General features: G+C 50.5%; 1 protein-coding gene across 1 annotated transcript in view; it reads left to right on the top strand.

Moving 5' to 3' along the window:
- The window catches only part of SHANK3 (SH3 and multiple ankyrin repeat domains 3), a 589,500-nt gene that overhangs the window by 128,222 nt on the left and 439,185 nt on the right, over positions 1–22,093 (top strand). The gene's annotated exons all lie outside the window — the stretch shown is intronic.

A 22,093-nucleotide genomic window follows, 5' to 3' on the forward strand; every position in this document is an offset into this window, starting at 1 on the left:
TTCCAGAGGGGAGGTGATAAAAGCAGGCTTGAGGCCAGTTGTTATGTGCCAGAGTAGGACAGTCTCCAGCCAACTGCAATGTTGAGCTGCGTGGGAGCTCGGCCCAAGCATAGCACGGTCCTTGCACCAAAGACAACTGCAGCATGGTTGCAAATGTCTCAGGGCTGTTTCTTCTGCCCACAACATCGCTCTACCTTCAGGTGGGGTTCAACGCACTGCTCTTCACCCGTGAATTGATTTTGGTCAGAAACATTTAATGTTACATGATTATCTGGTTCAGGGAGCAATTTGAAGGCAGTGTCAGAGTGATGTCATAGCTGTGATAGCCCAGGAATGATGTAAGCGGCAAGGATTTCTCTGCGTGATATCTTTTATTGGACCAACCGCATAGCTGGGAAAGGGCAAGACAAGCTTTTGGACGCAAGATGTTGGCTTCAGTGGATCTTGACAATTTGTCACGAACAAGTTTAATGTAATAAATAGATGAAGAATGCTGAACCTAGCGCAGACGCTTGCAGAGCTCCAGTGACAGCCCATTGTGCATGTGCCATTTTGTGTGTCACGTGAGAGGAACAAAAGCCTTACTAAAGTCCAGACGTATCACATGGAGCATTTCACCCATCTGCTAAACCATTTACCCTACTATTGGAGGAAATTTAGTTGTTCTGAACCATCCTGTTCTTTATGAATCCATGTTGCTATTAATTATCACCTTGTTTATCTTCTAGGTGCTTACTAATATGCTGTTTGATTATTTTTTCCAATATCTTTCTGGGAATTGATAATATGTTGATTTGCCTCTGACTCCCTGTGTCCTTCTTGCCCCTCCTTTTAAGAATAGGGGCTATGTTTGCCTTTCTCCAGGCTTTTGGAAGGACGCCCAACATCCATGAGATCTGTGGAAAGGGAAGGGACTTCTCCCTTTCTGTCCTCTCTGCTGCCTAATGGCTCTGAGATTGTTTCAGCCAGTTTCTTAAGTATTCAAGAGTGAAGTTTCTAGCAATTAAGAAAAAAAATCCAACTTTATAGTTTCTGACCTGTTTCTTTCCTATTCTGGCCTGAGTTCTTGCCCTGTTTTTGGGCAGATCATTTTTTAAAAAACTAGGTTTTTTGTCCTGCCACACCTTGTGTACAACTCTTCCAGAACTGCTCTGGTCTGGTGGTTGGAAACCTCCTTGCACTTCCAGCGTAAATGCATTCATGGCCAGTTCATACCCACTTTTTCTTGTGTCTGTGTCGTCCTCTAGCTTCAACAACTCCCCTCCCTCCTGGCATTTACTCCCCCTTCTGTACTTACACAGAACAATTATATACCTCCCTAGCCTTTATTTTTCTTAGCTAAACAAGCCAAACACTCTTAATCTTCACTTGTAAAATAGATCCCACATTCCCCTGATCATCCCAGTAGCCCTTCTGAGCACCTGTCCCAGATTGAATTCATCTGTTTTGAACATGGGTGTTAAGAATTGTACACAGGATCCAGATCTCACCAGGGCCTTGCAAAATAGCACTTATACTTCCCTGTTCCTCTAGAAGTACCTTGACTTGTACAGCCTCAGGTTGTTTTCACATATATTATCGTTTATTAGTCCCAAAGTGAATGACTTTGCACTTTGCCATCTTAAGTTGCCTCCCATTTCCAGTATCCCAGTCCTGAAACGCATCCAGTTTTTCTTGTCTGGCAGTCCAATCCTCCTCTGTATGAGTGATACCTCCCAACTTCGTTTCAACAACAGATTATTTTGTTTTAGTACAATGCTAGCTTTTGCACCAAGGGTATTGCTTAAGTCCAGGAAATACCAATTCCAAATAGGAAGCTATCCATCCACTCGATGTGCGGGTCAAAGCAGAAGACATTTTCTATTCGGACAGCTGAACTTGAGCGCAGTGCATGTGGTGGTTGTGACTTCATGTGATATCCAGAGGCACTCTGTGGTAGACCTTTCACACTTATGAAGGGAGAAAGCAGTGTGGAGAGTCCTGTGGGAGTCCTTACTGAAGTCTTTTCTGACTTTATTTGACTGTTTAGTAACCTTCCTTGTTTTCCCCCAAAACTGCTCCAGCCCAAGAGAAGCCTCCTTGTTGTCTCTAGCGTATTTACCACCTGCACAGAACAACAGCTTCCAGAAAAACTAGGCAAGCTGGTGAAGTTCAGGTATGATGAGCTCAGTCCCAGGAAACAGCTGTGGACAACAGTCTAGTCAAAGGGGCGCACAATCGCGGTCTGCCTGCAAGGGAAAACCACGTCTGTCTTGAAAGACCAAGGAGCCATTGAATCCTCGCTTCCTGCCTCCTGGTATTGGTCACCGTGGGCCTGACCTGTGCTACAGGTGACACTGGTGAGCACACATCTCTTCGAGCCATCTCCTCCTCCTCAGGGAGAGCTCACCTGACCGGAGGCCTTCACGTTTCTGACCTGAATGATGCTTGTGTTGTTGTGTTGTAGTCTCTGGTCTGGCCCTTATGATGATTTCATAGACATCAGGGCTGGAAGGGACCTCGAGAGATCATCGAGTCCAGCCCCGTGCCCAAAGGGCAGGAAGTCAGCTGGGGTCATAGGATCCCAGCAAGATAAGCATCCAATTTACTCATGAAGATGTTCAATGTAGGTGCTTGAACCACCTCCGCTGGCAGACCGTTGCAGACCTTGGGGGCTCGGACAGGAAAGAAATTCTTCCTTATGTCCAGCCTGAAACGGTCTTGCAGGAGTTTGTGACCGTTCGACCCAGTCATCCCTTGGGGTGCTCCGGTGAACAAACGTTCCCCCAGATCCTGATGATGGGGATTGCAGGGCTCCGTTGCCCAGCCTAAATTTCATCTCGCCAACCTGCTGTAAGGCTGCGGAGGTTTCGAAATCCAGAGTCTTAACTTCTATCCCAGAGGGTGAAGAGGTGTTGGCAGCCTAGAAGAGGAACACGTGGGCCCTATCAATACTCTGAGACAGCGAGAGAAGCAATCAATACATTTTCTTTGCAGTACTTTGTGCTACAGAGGAGGTAGCAAACGCATCACTGCTCTAAGTAAAGAAAAGATCCACTCTTGATTCTACCCTTTACAAAATGGCTAAAGAAAAGCTTGAATTTCTTCCTGAGAATGGCCCCTCCTGTATCCAAAGACCCTTTTTCTTCGTGAGAGCGCGGTTGTCGCTGAAGACCCAGTGCATAAAAGACTAGAGCACCAGCTTCAAAGGCACCATAACACCAACTGCTTTCATTGCTTGCTACATGTTGTCCCTTCAATCTAAAGCCTCTTTGCCTTGCTTTAAAGCTATTAATATAGCTCATCAAGGTAACTCTAATAAGGGTAAGCTCAGAAGCTCCCCCATTTGAGGCGGTCTTCATTGATCCGAGTCAAAACACAGGACAAAAGGAAACAACACAGCCTTTTACACAGCAGCCAAGGAACGCGTACAGCCCAACAGCGTCTCCCTAGAAAGACAGGCAGTTAACTCAAATAAGCCGCTACTAACTTAGAGACATACACAGCATTGTGTGTGTGTGTGTGTGTGTGCAGGCAGGGGAGTGTTAATACACTGTACTTTACAGGTATGTAAAATGAGACTGGTGATTGGTATATCTCTAGGAATGAGCAACAAAAGGATTTTTGCTGGGAGAAATGTACCCACTCTGGGTGTAAACAGATGTCACATCTCAACCCTGATCAAGATCCTTGAATTCACAGAATCACAGACAATTTGGCCTAGAAGGGAGCTCAGGAGATCGCATCTAGTCCAACCCCCTGCTCCAAGCAGGACCAGCCCCAGCTACATCATCCCAGCCAAGGCTTTGTCTAGCCGAGTCTTCATACCCTGCAAGGATGGAGACTCCACCACCACTCTGGGGACCCTGTCCCAATGCTTTACTACCCTCCTAGTGAAAAAGTTTTTCCTAATATCCAACCTCAACTTGCCTTGCTGTAGCTTGAGCCCATTGCTCCCTGTCCTGTCATCTGCCCCACTGAGATCAGCCCAGCTCCATCCTCTTTGCAGCCCCCCTGCAGGGAGGTGAAGGCTGCTATTCAATCCCCCTCGGTCTTCTCTTCTGCAGACTAAATCAACCCATTTCCCTCAGCCTGTCCTCGTACGTCATGTCCCCCAGCCCCACAACCATTTTCATTGCCCTCTGCTGGACTCTCTCCAATGTGTCCACATCCTTTCTGTACTGGGGGGGGGGTGGCTTCTGGACACAGGACTCTAGATGTGGCCTCCCCAGTGCCTAATAAAGGGGAAGAATCACTGCCCTGGATCTGCTGGCAGTGCTCCCACCAATGCAGCCTAGGATGCCGGTAACCTTCTTGGCACCAAGGGCGCACTGCTGGCTCCTGTCCACCTTATTGTCCACTGTCCCCCCAGGTCCGTTTCTTCATATGTGTCACTGCCTGGGGCATCATAACTGTGCTGTCCCCTGCTTCCCTTCTCTTTCACTGGTATGGACAAACTGAGGGCTGTGTCCTTGGCAAGATGACTTCATCTCCTGGAAAATACAGGATACCTTTAGCAAGACCTTCTTTGTAAGTACATGGCTGCTAAGCAGGCAGGGGATTTAGCAACCTTCCTGGGCCTGAGGGTGGGGAGGCAACATGCTCTTGCTTGCAGAGTCAGATTATGAGAGCGGGGAGTAAGCTAGCTCTCAGGTGCTGCTATGGCTTTTGGGGGCTCCTTCTCTGTCCCTGCCTTGGGATGGACAATTGCTCTCCATGCTTGAAGGCTCACTCAGGCTGCTCTGCTCGGTTGTAAGACAACTTGTTCAGCACGAGCGAGTCTCAAGGGCCCCACAATTTGGTTACTTAATAGACCAGATTGCTCCGTGTTGTTTGAAATCTCCTGTGCTTTTTCTGTCTTGACCTGGGCAAAAGGACAGCAGTGTGATGTGCCGCCAGAGGCTGCTGGGAGTCACCGTCTGTGTCTCAGGGCCAAAGGGCCTATTTGAAACTAATCTTATTTCCGAAAGAGAACAGGGGGCTCTGCCCTTGTCGGGACTTGACTCCCTTAAGTTAATCAGTCCAACAGTCTTGCCTCAGACAGAAACCCTATTCCTCTTCATCTGGGAAACCCAGCAGAGAGATTACCTTTGCTCCGTAGACCAAAAGGAAACTTGTGTGTCAGAAGCAGTTATAGACCAAATCTGTCTGCTCCATCTCCCTTCCTGGATGACCAGCTTCCAAGAGTGCCAGGATCCACTTGGCCCATCAGAGCCTGGTTTCTCCAAGTCAGGGTGAAATTAGCAGGAGAAATTAGTGTGAAATTATCAGGAAATTAGCAGCCAACCCATCCTGGAGAAAGGAAGTTCATGGAAATCAGCTGCCTCATTCCTTCATTCTCCTTGAAAACCCCAGGCACGCTTGCATGAGGGTTACGTGCAGCCTGCGTGTGTTCACATACAGCCCCCGGGCTGTACCTGAGCTGGAGTGACCCGTCCTAGGGCAGAGGGGGATAGTGGCACTCAGGGGGATGGCAGGGCTGTTGCGGTACTGTGGATGGAGAGCCTGTGCAAACGTCTGCTTTAACCTACTCCAGCTTTTTGGCTAGCCAGCTTGAGTGCAAAGCACCACCACGCACACCTGAGTGCAACGCTGAGGGGCTGTGCTGCGGAGACGGTCCTGGCACAGTCCAGGTGCAAGGAACGTTGTGACACAGTGCTGTGACAAGTGCAAGTCATCCAGTGAGTCCTTGTGTGTTAAAACACATGGTTCATCTGCCTGATAGCCCTGATGTCTCCTCAGAAACATGTGTCCCATTATACACATGCGACTTTAAAATAGCGCGTTACCAGGGATCCTGGTTTTCTCTGATTTAAAAAAAAAAAATCCCCAATTTTTGGTTTAAAAAAAGTAACACCAAATCCACATTTTTCCATGATTAAGATGAAGTACCACTATAGATAGATAGATTCGTGATGTTTCATTTAAATCATGGGAAAATGTGGCTTTGGGGTTACTATTTTTTAAATTAGAGAAACCCAGAATCCCATTACCAGGGATCCTGGTTTTCTCTGATAGAGAAAAAAAAATCCCCAATTTTTGGATTTAAAAAAGTGACCTAAAATCCACATTTTTCCATGATCAAAATGAAACGCCACTAATATAACACCAGAGGTAGGGACAATCTCGGGGATGGCTCCATCAGGCCTTCACTCAGCGCAGATGTAGTTAGGGATCATCTGGAACGGCTGGACATTTTTAAATCTGCAGGTCCAGATGCCCTCCACCCAATGGGGGGTGTTGTGGGAGCTGGCAGGGGTCATCGTGGAGCCCTTGGCCCGGCTGTACGAGCATTCATGGTCATCCGGCCAGGTGCTGGGGGACTGGAAACTAGTCAACATGGTCCCCATTTTTAAGAAAGGGAGGAAGGAGGACCCAAGTAACTATAGGCCTGTAAGCCTCACCTCAGTGCTCGGGAAGATTTTGGAGATCAGGAAGATTTTGGAGAGGATCATCAAGGAGCACATCTGTGGGGGGGCCAGCAGGGGAGATCATGCTTAGGGGCAACCAGCATGAGTTCATCAAAAGCAGGTCCTGCCTGACCGACCTGGTTGCCTTTTATGACCAAGTAACTAAATCCTTGGATGATGGTGTCACTGTGGACGTAGTCTTTCTAGACTTTAAGAAGGCTTTTGACACTGTCTCTCACCCCATCCTCATCAATAAATTAAGTGACTGTGGCATTGATGCCTGCACAGTTGGATGGGTAAAAAACTGGCTGATGGGGACACCCAGAGAGTAGTGGTGGACGGGTTGTACACAACCCAGCGAGATCGAGCAGTGGGGTCCCCCAGGGCTCAGTCCTCGGGCCTGCACTGTTTAACATCTTCATCAGCGACCTGGATGAGGGGGCGGAAAGCAGCTGTCCAAGTTTGCTGATGACACTAAGTTGTGGGGTGAGGTGGGCACACTTGAAGGGAGAGACAAGCTGCAAATAGATTTAGGCAGACTACAAAAGTGGGCAGACGAGAATAGGACGGGGTTCAGCGTAGACAAATGTAGGGTGCTGCACCTCGGGAGAAGGAATCCACAGCACACAGACAGGCTGGGGGGTTCCCTCTTGAAAGCACAGAGGCGGAATGGGATCTTGGAGTCATCATTGACTCCAAGATGAACATGAGCCGCCAATGCCAGACCGCAGCCAGCAAGGCCAGCCAGACCTTGTCATGCATCCAAAGATGCAGCTCTAGCCGGTCCAGGGAGGTGATCCTCCCCCTCTATGCAACACTGGTCAGGCCGCAGTTGGAGTACTGCTTCCAGTTCTGGGCACTGCACTTCAAAAGGGATGTGGGTGGCCTGGAAAGGGGTCAGAGGAGGGCCACCCCCTTGGTGAAGGGGCAGCAGGACAGGCCCTATGAGGAGAGGCTACGGGACCTGAACCTGTTCAGCATCAGCAAGAACAGGCTGAGGGGGGACCTGGTGGCTGCCTACAAACTCATCAGGGGAGATCAACAGCAAATAGGCAGAACCCTTTTCTCCCCAGCACCACCTGGGATGATGAGGAACAGTGGTAGTAAGCCGATGGAGAATAGGTTTAGGTTAGTGATCAGAAGGCAATATTTTACAGCTAGGGTGGCCAGAATCTGGAACCAGCTTCCCAGGGAAGTGGTCCTCGCCCCTACCTTGGGCAAATTCAAGAGGAGGTGGACGATCCCCTGTCTGGGGTCTTGTGACTCCAGCATTCATTCCTGCCTGTGGCAGGGGATCAGGCTAGATGATCTGTTCAGGTCCCTCCTGACCCTAGCTACTGTGAAACTATATAGATATAGATATAGTGGTGTTTCATTTTGATCACAGAAAAATGTGGATTTTGGGTTACTATTTAATCTGAAAACTAGGGATTTTTTTTTATCAGGAAAAACCAGAATCCTTGCTCATTACCAACTGAACCTGTTAACCCTGGCTTGTGCCACAAGTTGTTTTCAAGATTGATGGGCAGTGCAGGGCCAATTGCAGCTCATGTATAAAGTGTGGGCAAGAAGCAACCACTGGTGAGGCAGAGGTAAATGGGGAAAATATGTCCAAAGGAAGTGGCTGGTGCCTGCCTGGACTTTGAGTCTCTGTCACACGACTCCTTTCTCTAGGAGACTGGAGTCCTGAAAAGCCACCGGCTGCAGCAAGCGCCTCACCTACGGCTGCTCTCTGCACCTTGCTTTTTGCCAGCCACGGCATGTGTATTTCCTTTGCTCCTGTCTGCCCTCGGAGATCTGCTTGAGCGTGCATGGGTGCATGAAGGAGACTTAATTCTCCATTGGAATAGCTCACCTAGGGAGATGGGGTGGGGGCAGGAGGGTGTCTATGCTATTTAGTGGCTCAATCAAAGCCAGATGTCTTTTCTGAAGCTGTGTTGTGGCTCAGCCAGAAGTTTTGGCTTAGGTGCAGAATTACTTGGCCCCCGCTACAGAAACGATATGGATAAATTGGAGAGAGTCCAGCAGGAAGAAATGAAAATGGCTGGGGGGCTGGGGCACAGGACTGGTGAGGAGAGGCTGTGGGAACTGGGCTGATTTAGAGGAGACAAAGGGGGGAAGAAGGCCAATGTGGTGCCGATCTTCAAGAAAGGGCAGAGAGTGGATCCGGCTAACTACAGGCCCATTAGCCTGACTTCTATCCTGGGGAAGATCTTACAAAAGTTTATTAAGGAGGCCATCCTTGAGGGACTGGCCCAGGCTAACATCCTGAGGGACAGCCAGCACGGGTTTGTTGCGGGTAGGTCTTGTTTGACCAATCTCATTTCCTTCTATGACCAGGTGACCTATCACCTGGACAAGGGAGAAGAGATTGATGTCATATATCTTGACTTAAAAAAAGCCTTTGATCTGGTATCCCACGATCACCTCTTGGCCAAACGGGCCAGTTGTGGCCTTGGCTCCACCACGATCCGCTGGCTGGGAAATTGGCTTCGTGGTCGGACCCAGAGGGTGGTGGTTGATGGCAGTCACTCATCGTGGTGCCCTGTGACCAGTGGGGTCCCTCAAGGCTCTGTCCTGGGACCCATCCTGTTCAACATCTTCATTAACGATGTGGACATTGGAGTCAGGAGCGGACTGGCCAAGTTCGCCGATGACACCAAACTTTGGGGCAAAGCATCCACGCCAGAAGATAGGCGGGTGATCCCGGCTGACCTGGACAAGCTCAGCAAATGGGCGGACGAGAACCTCATGGTGTTTAACACCGAAAAGTGCAAGGTTCTCCACCTTGGGAGGAAAAACCTGCAGCATCCTTATAGGCTCGGCAGTGCTACGTTGGATAGCACTACAGAAGAAAGAGACTTGGGGGTCATCATTGACCACAAGATGAACATGAGCCTCCAATGCGATGCTACAGCTAGTAAAGCGACCATAACGCTGGCGTGCATCCATAGATGCTTCTCGAGCAAATCCCGGGACGTCATTCTCCCCTTGTACTCGGCCTTGGGGAGGCCGCAGCTGGAGTACTGCGTCCAGTTTTGGGCTCCACAATTCAAAAAGGGTGTGGAGAAGTTGAGAGAGTCCAGAGGAGAGCCACGCGCATGATCAGAGGTCAGGAAAACAGATCTTACGATGACAGGCTGAGAGCCATGGGACTCTTTAGCCTGGAAAAGCGCAGGCTCAGGGGTGATCTGATGGCCACCTATAAGTTTATCAGGGTGACCACCAGGATCTGGGGGAACGTTTGTTTGCCAGAGCGCCCCAAGGGATGACGAGGTCGAAAGGTCACAAACTCCTGCAAGACCGTTTCAGGCTGGACGTAAGGAAGAATTTCTTTCCTGTCCGAGCCCCCAAGGTCTGGACCAGTCTGCCAGCGGAGGTGGTTCAAGCACCTACATTGAACACCTTCAAGAGTAAATTGGATGCTTATCTTGCTGGGACCCTATGACCCCAGCTGACTTCCTGCCCTTTGGGCAGGGGGCTGGACTCGATGATCTCCCGAGGTCCCTTCCAGCCCTAATATCTATGAAATCTATGAAAATCTATGATTTGATAGCAGCCTTCAGCTCCCTGCGGGGGGGCCACAGAGGATGGAGCTGGACTGGTCTCAGTGGGGGCAGATGACAGGACAAGGAGCAATGGGCTCAAGCTGCAGCAAAGGAAGTTGAGGTTGGATATTAGGAAAAACTTTCTCATGAGGAGGGTGAGGGTGAAGCACTGGGACAGGCTCCCCAGAAAGGCTCGTTGCCATTTGGCTTCTCATAAAGACGTGACAGCTGGCACCGACTGGGTCAGACTGAGGTCTGGCTTGCACAGTCTCTTGTGTCACGCAGGGGCAGAAAGCAAGTGCTGAAAGGAATTTAGAGACACTTAAATACAAAACCTCATCTTCTCTGCATGTACAATCAAGTCTCATGGTAATGTTTTCTTTCTCATAACAGCAATTTAACAAATCTTTACAGTTGGGAAACGCCTGGCGGCACTTGTGGAAGTGTCTTATGTATTTTGTTGTGCCACCGTGTGATGAAAACAGCGTCGGATCCAAGAGTGGGAATCCTTTGGAGTGTAATTTCCCGCATGGCGTTGGAAAAATGAGAAGGATGCCCTTACATCCTGTGGCCCCAGCAGGCCCCAGTCGGGGCTGGGTTTTGGTTGCTCATAGCACTACATAAGCATACAGAAGGAAACAGGGCCCTCTTCGGAGCCCGTGCAATGCAGAGAAAACACGTGCCAGGGAGTGTGACAGACAGCAAGGAGGACAGCGGGAGGGAGTAGGAGGGTGACAACAGAAAGGTCAGTTTTGCCATGGGTTCACTCTGCCTGCGCTGTTTGGTGGCTTTCTCAAAAGCAGCACAGCAGGACTGGATCTCCAAGCAGGGTGTGAAGAAGGACAGAGCACAATTATAATTTCATAAGTAGCATTTTTCTAAAAGCCTGGCTAAAATGTCCATTCTTACAGCTGAGGAATAAACAAAAACCCATGTGGATGGGATAATACTTTCACATCAAAGCCAGTATAAAATGCGGTGCTAGAGAACCTGCCTGCGAATACTTTATTTTCCCCTTGGAACAAAAGTGACTCCTGCAACTGTTATAAATTCAACACAAAAACATCTGTCTCATTCTCTTCTTGCTCCAGGCTGCCACTCCTCTGCTAGGCAAGTCCCAAGTTCATGTGATGCTTCTCAAGTTCTCCGGAAGAAGCGCTCAGCCCAGCCCCTATGGTGCTTCCAAGCTGTTTTGGAGCATGGATGGTTATAAACGGAAGGCTTCTTAACACACGCGTAGTTATACCCCAAAGTCTTTTTCATCTGGAAGTAAATTCGTATGCACCTCTGTTGTTATGCACATGATGCTTGCTGTCCCAAGAATACACCAGTGCATGTGTTTGTGTGCAAAGATGACAAAAGCTAAAAGGTGCTCAGCCACCTTAGCTGCCATTGACGCCTCCAGCTAAAATCTGGGCTATGAAGTTCTCATGTTTAGATAAAAGACCGGGGCTGAGGGGCTTTCGAGATCTCTCTGTTCCTGCATGGCTTCGGAGTACTGGCTCTCCCGAGATCAACACCATTGATAAACACCTCCTGATTTACTTCCATCTGGGGACAGGAGTGAATGTTTGCAGTGAGAGAGCAACTGGGACCCTCCAGTTCATTAAGCTTTCAGCTTCATTGCACCGCAGTCCAGTGCTGGTAGGATTTGCACGGCTCCTGCCGGAGCCTCCTACGCACCGTTAACGCGATGTAAAAAACAGCGGTGCCCAGGAAAGAGAGCACGAACTGAAAATCGCTGCTCTGAGAAATGTAAGCATAGCCAGTGAGAGCTGGTAATAGTGGGCTGTCAGGAGCCAAAGACACCCACTTCTGCCAGTCTTTCTATACATTTGCTGCCTGCTGCGTGTTGCTCACCGACGGCCATAGGGGATTAGGGGCTTCGACTGAAAACCTGGCGTGCCGCAGGTGTGGGTCTCAGAAGAGGCACTCTCAGTCTCTGATCGCTGGGTGAAAGATCCTGCTGCTTTCGCCTGGCCTTTCTCCTGCCATCCAGACCACAGAGTCAAGGCACAACAAAGCATGCTAAAACCTGCCAGAAGAAAAGGGCTCATCACGCTCCTGGAAGATGGCTAGGCTTGCACTCTGGCAGTCCCAAAAGTGACTTCCTGTGTATTTTTATCAAGCCCACGAGGTGCCCGGTGGGACTGGAGACCTTTCTTCTGCTTGGCCTCATGCTGGGAGGGGGGTCCCAGGCCATTTAGGGTTTCCTAAGTCAAAACCAGCCCCTTAAGTTGTGCCCAGAAAGTTATTGGCAGCCGCTAACATGATGCTGCCGCTTGTCACCAGCTTCCCAAGCGCCTGCCAGGCAAAGCAATGGAGGTGCTGAGGCCCGTGGTGGTGTTTGTGGTGTCTCAAGCATGTCTCCGCTTTTGTGGTAAAGACTCTGCTTGGATGAGGCTTTTCTTTTAAGCTTTGTTGCTTGTGATGTTTTTCTCAGTTGTGTTCTCTTCAGGATCCCGCGCTTTCAGGTTTGGTTTGGTGGGGAAGAAGGTGCATGTGGGTTACAACCTCATCCTCCTGCTCGGCTGGTTCTTTGTGCTGAACAGGAAACCCGGCGTGCGAACAGCAAGGTGGGAGCCCTGACTGCTCATGCTCGGGCCTTTGAGCATTTGGATTTTGCAGATGACATGTCAGGTAGCAGCATCACTGATGCTTGCCGCTTTTCATCCATCTCACCATGCAGCTTTAAGACTTTGCAAGGCTAAGCCGCAGAAGGGAAGGGCGCAGCAGGGGCAGAGCTGTGCCAGGGGTAAGTCGCCGATGGTAAATGCAGAGGGGTAATGGAGAAGCTGTAAGTTGAGTAGTATCATAAGATCCAGCAGAGATGGGTCCGGGTGAGCTCCCCTTTGCTGCATTCCCATCCCTTGCTATCCTGCCCATGCTTCAGTGCCATTACCCCGCCTCTTATGCCAGGCATGTGGGGTGGCTGGGACAGGGGGAGCTCTGCCTCTCGCTGTTTCAGTGATCCGTAAAATAACATTAGCAGTTATCCCCATTGTCCAAATATGAAATAAGTTGGAGACAGAGGCTATCAGCTTATTACTACACAGAAACAAACAGAGCGAGCTTTGCTAATAATTGCTTCTACTGAGCGCTGTCTCATTCAGTGCGCACCTGACAAGATATACACATTCATTACACAGCTTCATTACCCAGGCAGAGCAGAAGACAGCCTGCCTTCATTGAGCATGTCAATAAAAATTGCTAAAAATATCAAACAATTACCTGCCAGACTTAGGTTGCAATTCCTAAATCCCGTCAGCCATAGACGCCGAGGCCAAAATGGACCATTATGGAGATCTAGTCTGACTTTCCATATATCACAGGCCCGAGAACTTTACCAAATGACTCCTAAATTGAGGGAAATGATTTGTAATTGAACTAAAACACGTTTTTAGAAAGATCCATTTTTCCATCCATTTAAAGGCTTGAAAGATGTTTTCAGCTGCCACCGTATGCTTGGAGCAAGAGTCTGGGCTGGGGAGCAGCACTCGGGAGGCTGTGACGCTCCCTGCTTCTCAAGCTGCTCTGACACCATTTCCAAGGAGGGTCGTAACAAGGCTGCCGGCTGCAGCTCCTAAGAGATCCCTTGCCAGCTGAGTATTGCCAGATGGCAGGTCCACTTCCTTTCGACATCCCATCTTGTTCCCAGTTATGAGCCCTAGGTCAACTTCAGGAAGCCTGTATAAAAGATGCCTTCTCCAGCTTCATGCCACTTCAGAGCTGGGGGTTACAATGGACAAGAAGCTGAATGTGAGCCAACACTGTGCCCTTGCTGCCAAGAAGACTCCTGGCATCCTGGGCTGCATTGGTAGGAACGGTGCCAGCAAATCCAGGGCAGTGATTCTTCCCTCTATTCAGCACTGGGGAGGCTACATCTGGAGTCCTGTGTCCAGCTGTGGGCCCCCACTACAGAAAGGATGTGGACGTGTTGGAGAGAGTCCAGCGAAGGGCAATGAAAATGGTTTGGATGCTGGGGGACAGGACTTGCAAGAAGAGGATGAGGGGACTGGGCCGATTTAGTCTGCAGAAGAAAAGACTGAGGGGGGATTTATAGCAGCTTTCAACTATCTGAAAAGTGGTTGCAAAGAGGATGGAGCTGGGCTGTTCTCAGTGGGGCAGATGACAGGACAAGGAGCAATGGGCTCAAGCTGCAGCAAGGGAAGTTGAGGTTAGATATTATGAAAGACCTTCTCAGTGGGAGGTTGGTGAACCACTGGATAAGGTTACCCAGAGTGGTCGTGGGATCTCCATCCTTGGAGGTTTTGAAGACCTGAGTAGACAAAGCCTCGGCTGGGATGATGTAGTTGGGGCTGGTCCTGCTCTGAGCAGGGGTTTGGACTAGACGTGGCCTCGTGAGCTCCCTTCCAGCCCTTGTGACCCTCTGACAGCTGTCATGCATGTACACTCCTGCTCCTGCTCCTAAGAACAGAAGAACTGCTGTGTTGGGTCACACACAGGGTTCATCAGATATTCCTAACCTGAGGCTACAACCTTGACTGTTACATTCCCCCTGGCAGAATTTTACCTTTTCGAGCCTGCAAAATTGAAGAGCAGCAAGGCTAGTACTTCAAGAACTATCAGAAATGTTCTTGAGTAACTTTCATGCTAAGCCGGTATCTCTGCATGATTTCAGCAAAATCAGAAAATAGCAAATTGTGAAAGCAATGCATCACCTTAACAAAACACCATTAATCAGACAATTCAAGTAGCAATAAAAGCAGATTCCAGCAGTGTGTGCCAGGATACACTTCGGAGCAGAAACCCTGATGTCAAAATCAAACCCATTTTATACTATTATATTCCCATTACTTAAGTTACTTGGGCTGTCATATTGAGCCTATCAACATTTGTCATTTCAACCTCCTATATCTGTATCTCTGTATTTTATAATCATTAATTTGAAAAAGAAATGGAGCTTGCACTTGGGGTTAACCATGTTACATTTACAGCGGTGTGTGTGTGTGTGAGTATACTTCAAGGATGCCCTATATTGGTTTTTTTGGTATGCTGGGGCCCAACTTTTGCTGCTTGGAACATCGTCAGGCCCAGCCTGACTCTGACCTGAGTTTACTTGATTGCCTGGGTAAAATGTATATTGCACAAAAACATCCTTATTGTTTTCACTTAACCTTGTGCATCACTTCAATGTACAAACAGATGTCACCAAGTGAAGCGAACCAGCTGTGCTGGATGTGCTCTACCACAGCTGATCGGCTTTCCTGGGGGGAGACACGTCACCCATTGTCCCGCGTTGGGCAGGGAACCAATGTGGGACTGTGGGCAACATGTGGGGCCCTTGGCCTGGGGTTCCCTGGGTCCTTTGCTTTCATACCGCTCCTTGCCATCTCAGTGCAGGGTAGTGCGAGACCTGGGGAGATCCCAGTGCCCACTGCCTGCACCCCCAGGGGATTGCCTGGGCCGGCGTCTGCAAGGGAGAGACCCAGGCAGCCTCTTGGGGGCTCCAGGGGCGAGATCCCCCACACCCCAGGGATTCCCGTCCCCAGGGTGTGCAGGGTCAAGAGAGGCTGGAGAGTGCAGGCAGTTCTGGGCTGCCCACATTGTCCTGCCTTGAAGAAAAAAGACGTTGTCTGCAAAAACACAGTAGCAATTTGTACCCCTTTCATTGCAACCACAAATTGTGGTGCAAATAGGGGTGTGGACGCCTGTTTCCTTTGCCTTTGTGCCCCTGTAAAAATGTTTCTGGTGGCTCAAAGGCAAGGTCTGTTTCTACGTGAGCTGAAGCATCTCGGCCTTGTCAGCTGTTCGTTGCTGCAGATGGGAGCCGTTCCATCTCGCTGGTCGTCTCTGTGTACCTTGATGAGTTTTGTTCTCTCTGTCTTGGAGATGAGGTGTCCAGGACTGCTCAGCATGGATTTCTGTAATGGCATAATGATATTTTCTGTTTTGTTTTCAATTTCCTTTCCTAATGGCTCCTAACGTTGTATTTGCCTTTCTAACTGCCGCTGCATGCTGAGCCTCGGGGTTGAGAGAACGATCCACACTGAGTCCAAGGCCTCTTTCCAAGAGGGAATAGCTCATTCAGAGCCCTTCACAGTGTATGCATAGCTATGGGTTTTTTTTCCCTGTGTGTGTGTACCCTACATTTGTCATTGTTGAGTTTCACATGCTCCTCTGTTGCCCACCCACCCAATTTGGAGAGAAGTTTCATTATCAGCTTCGGATTTAACTATCAGGAATAATTTTTGTTTCAGCTGTAAATTTTTCCACCTCCCTATTTACTCCCTTTTCTGGATCACTTATGAATCTGTTGATCAGTAAGGGTACATCTCTGGACATTAATAACGAGAGCCAGAGAGCAGCCTTCAGGTTCTGCAGGCTAATTCCTAGCCAGGGTTTAGCCACCTTTGGGAGTCATAGAAAATGAGGGCTGGATGGGACCTCAGGAGGTCACTAGCCCAACGCCCTGTCCAAAGCAGGACCAGCCCCCACTAGATCATCTTAGCCAAGCCTTTGTCAAGCCAGGTCTTCAAAACCTCCAAGGATGGAGACTCCACCACCTCTCTGGAGGGCCTGTTTCTCTGCCTCACTACCCTCCTCACTATCCTTGCTCAAGGGCAACCAGCACGGTTTCATTAGGGGCAGGTCATGTCAGACCAACCTGATTGTCTTTTATGATCAGGTCACAAAAGCATTGGATGCAGGTGTTGCCATGGATGTAGTCTTTCTGGACTTCAGCAAGGCCTTTGACACTGTCTCCCACCCCATCCTCATTAAAAAATTGGGCAACTGTGGCATTGATACCTACACAGTCAGATGGATTGCAGATTGGCTGAAGGGTCGTACTCAGAGGGTGGTGGTGCACAGGTCATATTCGACCTGGGGGAAAGTGGGTAGCTGAGTCCCCCAGGGCTTGGTCCTTGGGCCCGTGCAGTTCAATCTCTTTATCAGCGATCTGGACAATGGGGTGAAAAGCACCCTGTTTAAATTTGCTGGTGATACCAAAATGTGGGGTGAGGTGAGCACACTAGTAGGGAGGGAAAGATTGCAGCAAGACCTGGATAGGGTACAGGGGTGGGCTAGCAAAAACAGGATGCGCTTCAATACTGACCAGTACAGGGTGTGGCACTTGGGCAGTAGTAACCAGCAGCACACTTATAAGATGGGAAACTCCCTTCTTGAGAGCACGGGGGCAGAAAGGGATCGTGGAGTCATTTCATAGATTTCATAGATTTCATAGACATTAGGGCTGGAAGGGACCTCGGGAGATCATCGAGTCCAGCCCCCTGCCCAAAGGGCAGGAAGTCAGCTGGGGTCATAGGATCCCAGCAAGATAAGCAACCAATTTACTCTTGAAGGTGTTCAATGTAGGTGCTTGAACCACCTCCGCTGGCAGACTGTTCCAGACCTTGGGGGCTCGGACAGGAAAGAAATTCTTCCTTATGTCCAGCCTGAAACGGTCTTGCAGGAGTTTGTGACCATTCGACCTCGTCATCCCTTGGGGCGCTCTGGTGAATAGACGTTCCCCCAGATCCTGGTGGTCACCCCGATAAACTTATAGGTGGCCATCAGATCACCCCTGAGCCTGCGCTTTTCCAAGCTAAAGAGTCCCATGGCTCTCAGCCTGTCATCGTAAGATCTGTTTTCCTGACCTCTGATCATACGCGTGGCTCTCCTCTGGACTCTCTCAAGCTTCTCCACACCCTTTTTAAACTGTGGAGCCCAAAACTGGACGCAGTACTCCAGCTGCGGCCTCCCCAAGTCCGAGTACAAGGGGAGAATGACGTCCCGGGATTTGCTCGAGAAGCATCTATGGATGCACGCCAGCATTTTGGTCGCTTTACTAGCTGCAGCATCGCATTGGAGGCTCATGTTCGTCTTGTGGTCAATGATGACCCCCAAGTCTTTTTCTTCTGTAGTGCTAACCAACGTAGCACTGCCGAGCCTATAAGGGTGCTGCAGGTTTTTCCTCCCAAGGTGGAGAACCTTGCATTTTTCGGTGTTAAACACCATGAGATTCTCGTCTGCCCATTTGCTGAGCTTGTCCAGGTCAGCCTGGATCACCCGCCTATCTTCTGGCGTGGATGCTTTGCCCCAAAGTTTGGTGTCATCGGCGAACTTGGCCAGTCCACTCCTGACTCCAATGTCCACATCATTAACGAAGATGTTGAACAGTATGGGTCCCAGGACAGAGCCTTGAGGGACCCCACTGGTCACAGGGCACCATGATGAGTGACTGCCATCGATTACAACCCTCTGGGTCCGACCACGAAGCCAATTTCCCAGCCAGCGGATTGTGGTGGAGCCAAGGCCACAACTGGCCCGTTTGGCCAAGAGGTGATCATGGGATACCAGATCAAAAGCTTTTTTGAAGTCAAGATATATGACATCAATCTCTTCTCCCTTGTCCAGGTGATAGGTCACCTGGTCATAGAAGGAAATGAGATTGGTCAAACAAGACCTACCCGCAACAAACCCGTGCTGGCTCTCCCTTAGGATGTTAGCCTGGGCCAGTCCCTCAAGGATGGCCTCCTTAATAAACTTTTGTAAGATCTTCCCCAGGATAGCAGTCAGGCTAATGGGCCTGTAGTTAGCCGGATCCACTCTCCTCCCTTTCTTGAAGATCAGCACCACATTGGCCTTCTTCCAGTCTTCGGGCACTACACCAGAGCGCCAGGAGCTCTCAGAGATCCGTGCCAGGGGCTGGGCTATGACGCTCGCCAGCTCCTTGAGTACCCTGGGGTGCAGGTTGTCAGGGCCGGCTGACCTGAAGGTATCCAGCTTCTCAAGGTGTTCCTTCACGAGGTCAGCATTGATGGAGGGTAGGGGATCCCCCTCACCCGGATCTCCCTGTCCCATAGCAGGCATGGGCGTCCCATGGGACTGATGAAAGACTGATGCAAAGTACCTATTTAATAGGTTGGCTTTTTCCTGGGCGTCAGTTGTCAGTTGCCCCATCTGGTTTAGCAGGGGTCCAACGTTGCCCTTGCTTTTCCTCCGGCTCCCCACATATCTGAAAAAGGACTTTTTGTTGTCCTTGATGCTTGAAGCTAGTTGGAGTTCAGTTTCAGCCTTGGCTTTCCTGGTTTGCTCCCTGCAGGACCAGACCAGTGCAGAATAATTCTCCTTGGAGGTGAATCCCGTCCTCCGTCCTTTGTAGGCTTTCCTTTTTAGCCGCAGGAGGGCTGCTGTGCCTTCTTGCTGCCTTTCCTCCGTGTTGGAATAGATTTAGCTTGTGCACTGAGGATCGCTTCCTTGAGAAGCAACCACTCTTCTTGAACTCCCATCTCCCTGGGGTCGTGGTCCCTGAGGGCCTGACCGACAAGCCTCTTGAGCTTGTCAAAGTCGGCTTTTCTGAAGTCAAGGACTTCTGTGTTGCTGACTGACTTGCCAGCTTTACGGCAGATGGTGAAGATGATCAGCTCATGGTCGCTGTCACCCAGGTTCCCTTCGATCACTAGGTCGCCGATTAGGTCGTCCCCCGTAGCCAGTACCAGGTCGAGCAGCGCTTTGCCTCTCGTTGGCCCATAGACTTCTTGAGTCAGGTAGAGGTCATCCATGCACGAGAGAAAGCTTTGCGACTGCTCAGATTTTGCTGAGTGATCTTCCCACGAGATGTCCGGGTAATTGAAGTCACCCATGACAACCAAGGTCCTGGAGCAAGCGGCCTCAGTCAGGTCCCAGGCGAACTCCTGGTCAAGCTCGGGACTTTGAGTGGAAGGTCTGTAGTAGACTCCCACCGTTGTGTCCCCTGTGCCGAATTCCCCACGAATTTTTACCCAGAGGGTCTCTAGCTGTCCATGCCGGTCGCCAACATCAGCTTGCAGGGACATGTAGCTTTCCTTCACATAGAGAGCTACACCCCCGCCCCTTTTGTCAACACGAGCCCTCTACACCCGTGGTCCAGTCATGGGTGGAGTCCCACGAGGTCTCCGTTATCCCAATGACATCATAATTCTTTGCACTGAGCAGGAGGACGAGCTCGTCCTGCTTGTTGCCCAGGCTCCTGGCATTAGTGTACAGGCAGGCAAGTGTCCCCTTGGGGGCTCTTGCCTTGCCCACAGATTGTGAAGGCTGCTATTCAATCCCCCTCGGTCTTCTCTTCTGCAGACTCAATCAACCCAGTTCCCTCAGCCTCTCCTGCACCAGTCATGTCCCCCAGCCCCTGAACCATTTTCATTACCCTCTGCTGGACTCTCACCAACTTGTCCACATCCTTTCTGTTATGTGGGGCCCACAGCTGGACACAAGACTCCAGATATGACCTCCCTGGTGCTGAACAGAGGGGAAGAATCACTGCCCTGCATCTGCTGGCAACACTTCTGCCAATGCAGCCCTGGATACCCGTAGCCTTCTTGCAACAAGGGTGCATTGCTGGGTCAGGGAGATGCTGGTGACAGGCATAGGAGAGCTGGCTTAGGTTTAGCATTGTAAGGGGAGAGGTCTTTGGCTGGAGGGGAGGGAGATCAGTGTTCGGGGCAAGGTCCTCAGGGTAGCGTAAGAGCTGCTGCGCTTGGTTTGCATCTGTTATGATTTGAGTTGCATGCAGGTGAAATCAAATGGTGAGAGGCAGCAATGTGGTAGGGCGAGAGCTCATCTGTGTTGTGTCTGCGGATGCTGATGGCCACGCTCTAATTCTGATGGTTCGAGTTCCCAAAAGCACGTAGCGAGGACTTCATCACAGACAGGCAAAGCCACCCCTGGCCACGCGCTGCTAAATGCCTGAGAACAGCAGAGTGAAGATGGCCTATTTTCTGACTCTGCCCTACTTTGTCCTATCTGGTGTGATGAATACATTAAAGCATTCCTGCAGCATTAGGGTCAATGCAGTAACTCCCCATCACTCCTCCCTCATCTGCTCACTTCTGGACCCTGCTTCCCCCTTCTGCCATCCTGGACGTCCACTTTTCACCAGGCTTTTGTGCGTGCGGGTCCGGTAGCTGATGAGCAGCGCTGTCGGCTCCTAGCTCAGCTGCCTGTGTTCGAGGGATGTTGGAGGCAGCTTTGCAGTTGCTCAGTGCATCTCAGCAAAGAGGAGATTTCCCATTTGCTGATCTCCTAAAGCGGGACTCCCTGGGAAGGTCTGACCCAGCTTGGGGCAGCATGGGCGATGGGCGGCGTAGAGCTGCACTGTTTCACTCATCCCTCTGTAGCCTTCAGTGCCACTTTCACTTGCTGACCCTTGCTGCAGCTGGCTGGGTCTCTGCCATGAGAGTAAGCACAGATGGCTTGAGCTTCCTGGGGGCAGAGATTGGAGGCTCTCAGGATGAGGTTGCCAACCCCTGCCCTAAAGCATGTGGAGACCCATGGGGCAGGTTTATCATCTTCAGGCCGTGCTAGGGAGCACACTCGTTCCACGGGCACTAAGCTCTGAAGCAGATGGAGTGCAGCTGCCTTAAGGTGGAAACAGATGTTGTCTTTCATCGTCTTTCAAATGTTTATGGCGGCATAGAGGCGGAGCAGGCACAGACAGATGTCCATGCCCTCGTTGCCCCCACAAACACCCGGAATTTGTGGCTGCAGCCACGGTGGTATCCATTTATGCTGCTCTTTAGAGGCAGGTGTCTGCTATGTGAGAGTGTTGACAGCCTGGAGCTGCCCGTGGTCCCCAGCCACCTGGGCCGGAAAACCTGACTTTCCTCGCATACTAAGACATGCCTTGGAGATCCCGGGGGCCTGTCTGCGTAAGCAATAAAATCTGGGCAGGCAATCCCAGGGCTGAAAGGGTCCAATCCCATGTGGGAATTCCTGGGGTGTGCAAGACCGGGCCCCTCCATCCTGGGAGTATGTGCCACCTGTTGTCGTGCAGCACCCAAGGGCAGGACAACGAGCAACGTGTTTCACCCACTGATGCAGACCAGACGCGTCCTGGCACAGCTGATGCTGCTTCATTTGATAGCATCTATTTCTAGGCTTAGGGAGGTGCTGAGTCTGTGGCAGTTGGTGTGCCCGAGAGGTGCTTCCAGAGGTGCTCGCCGGTGGCTGTGCGACACCCTTGCTGGGAGCTCGTGTGCATGGGGCTGGGCTGCTGTGTCACTCCCGCGGGTGTCAGGATCACAGAGAGCATGGGTGAGGGGATACAACTGGCCTCCAAGGCAGGGAGCTTGATATAGCTGGAAGGGGTGCAGTCAGGTGCTCGGTCTTGTTGGGGTGTGGGGATGGGTGTAGGAGCTGCTGCCTGCCCATGCA

The sequence above is a fragment of the Crocodylus siamensis genome, chromosome 4 (assembly GCF_052110815.1).
Source record: "Crocodylus siamensis isolate JL-2025a chromosome 4, ASM5211081v1, whole genome shotgun sequence".
NCBI classification, from domain to species: domain Eukaryota; kingdom Metazoa; phylum Chordata; order Crocodylia; family Crocodylidae; genus Crocodylus; species Crocodylus siamensis.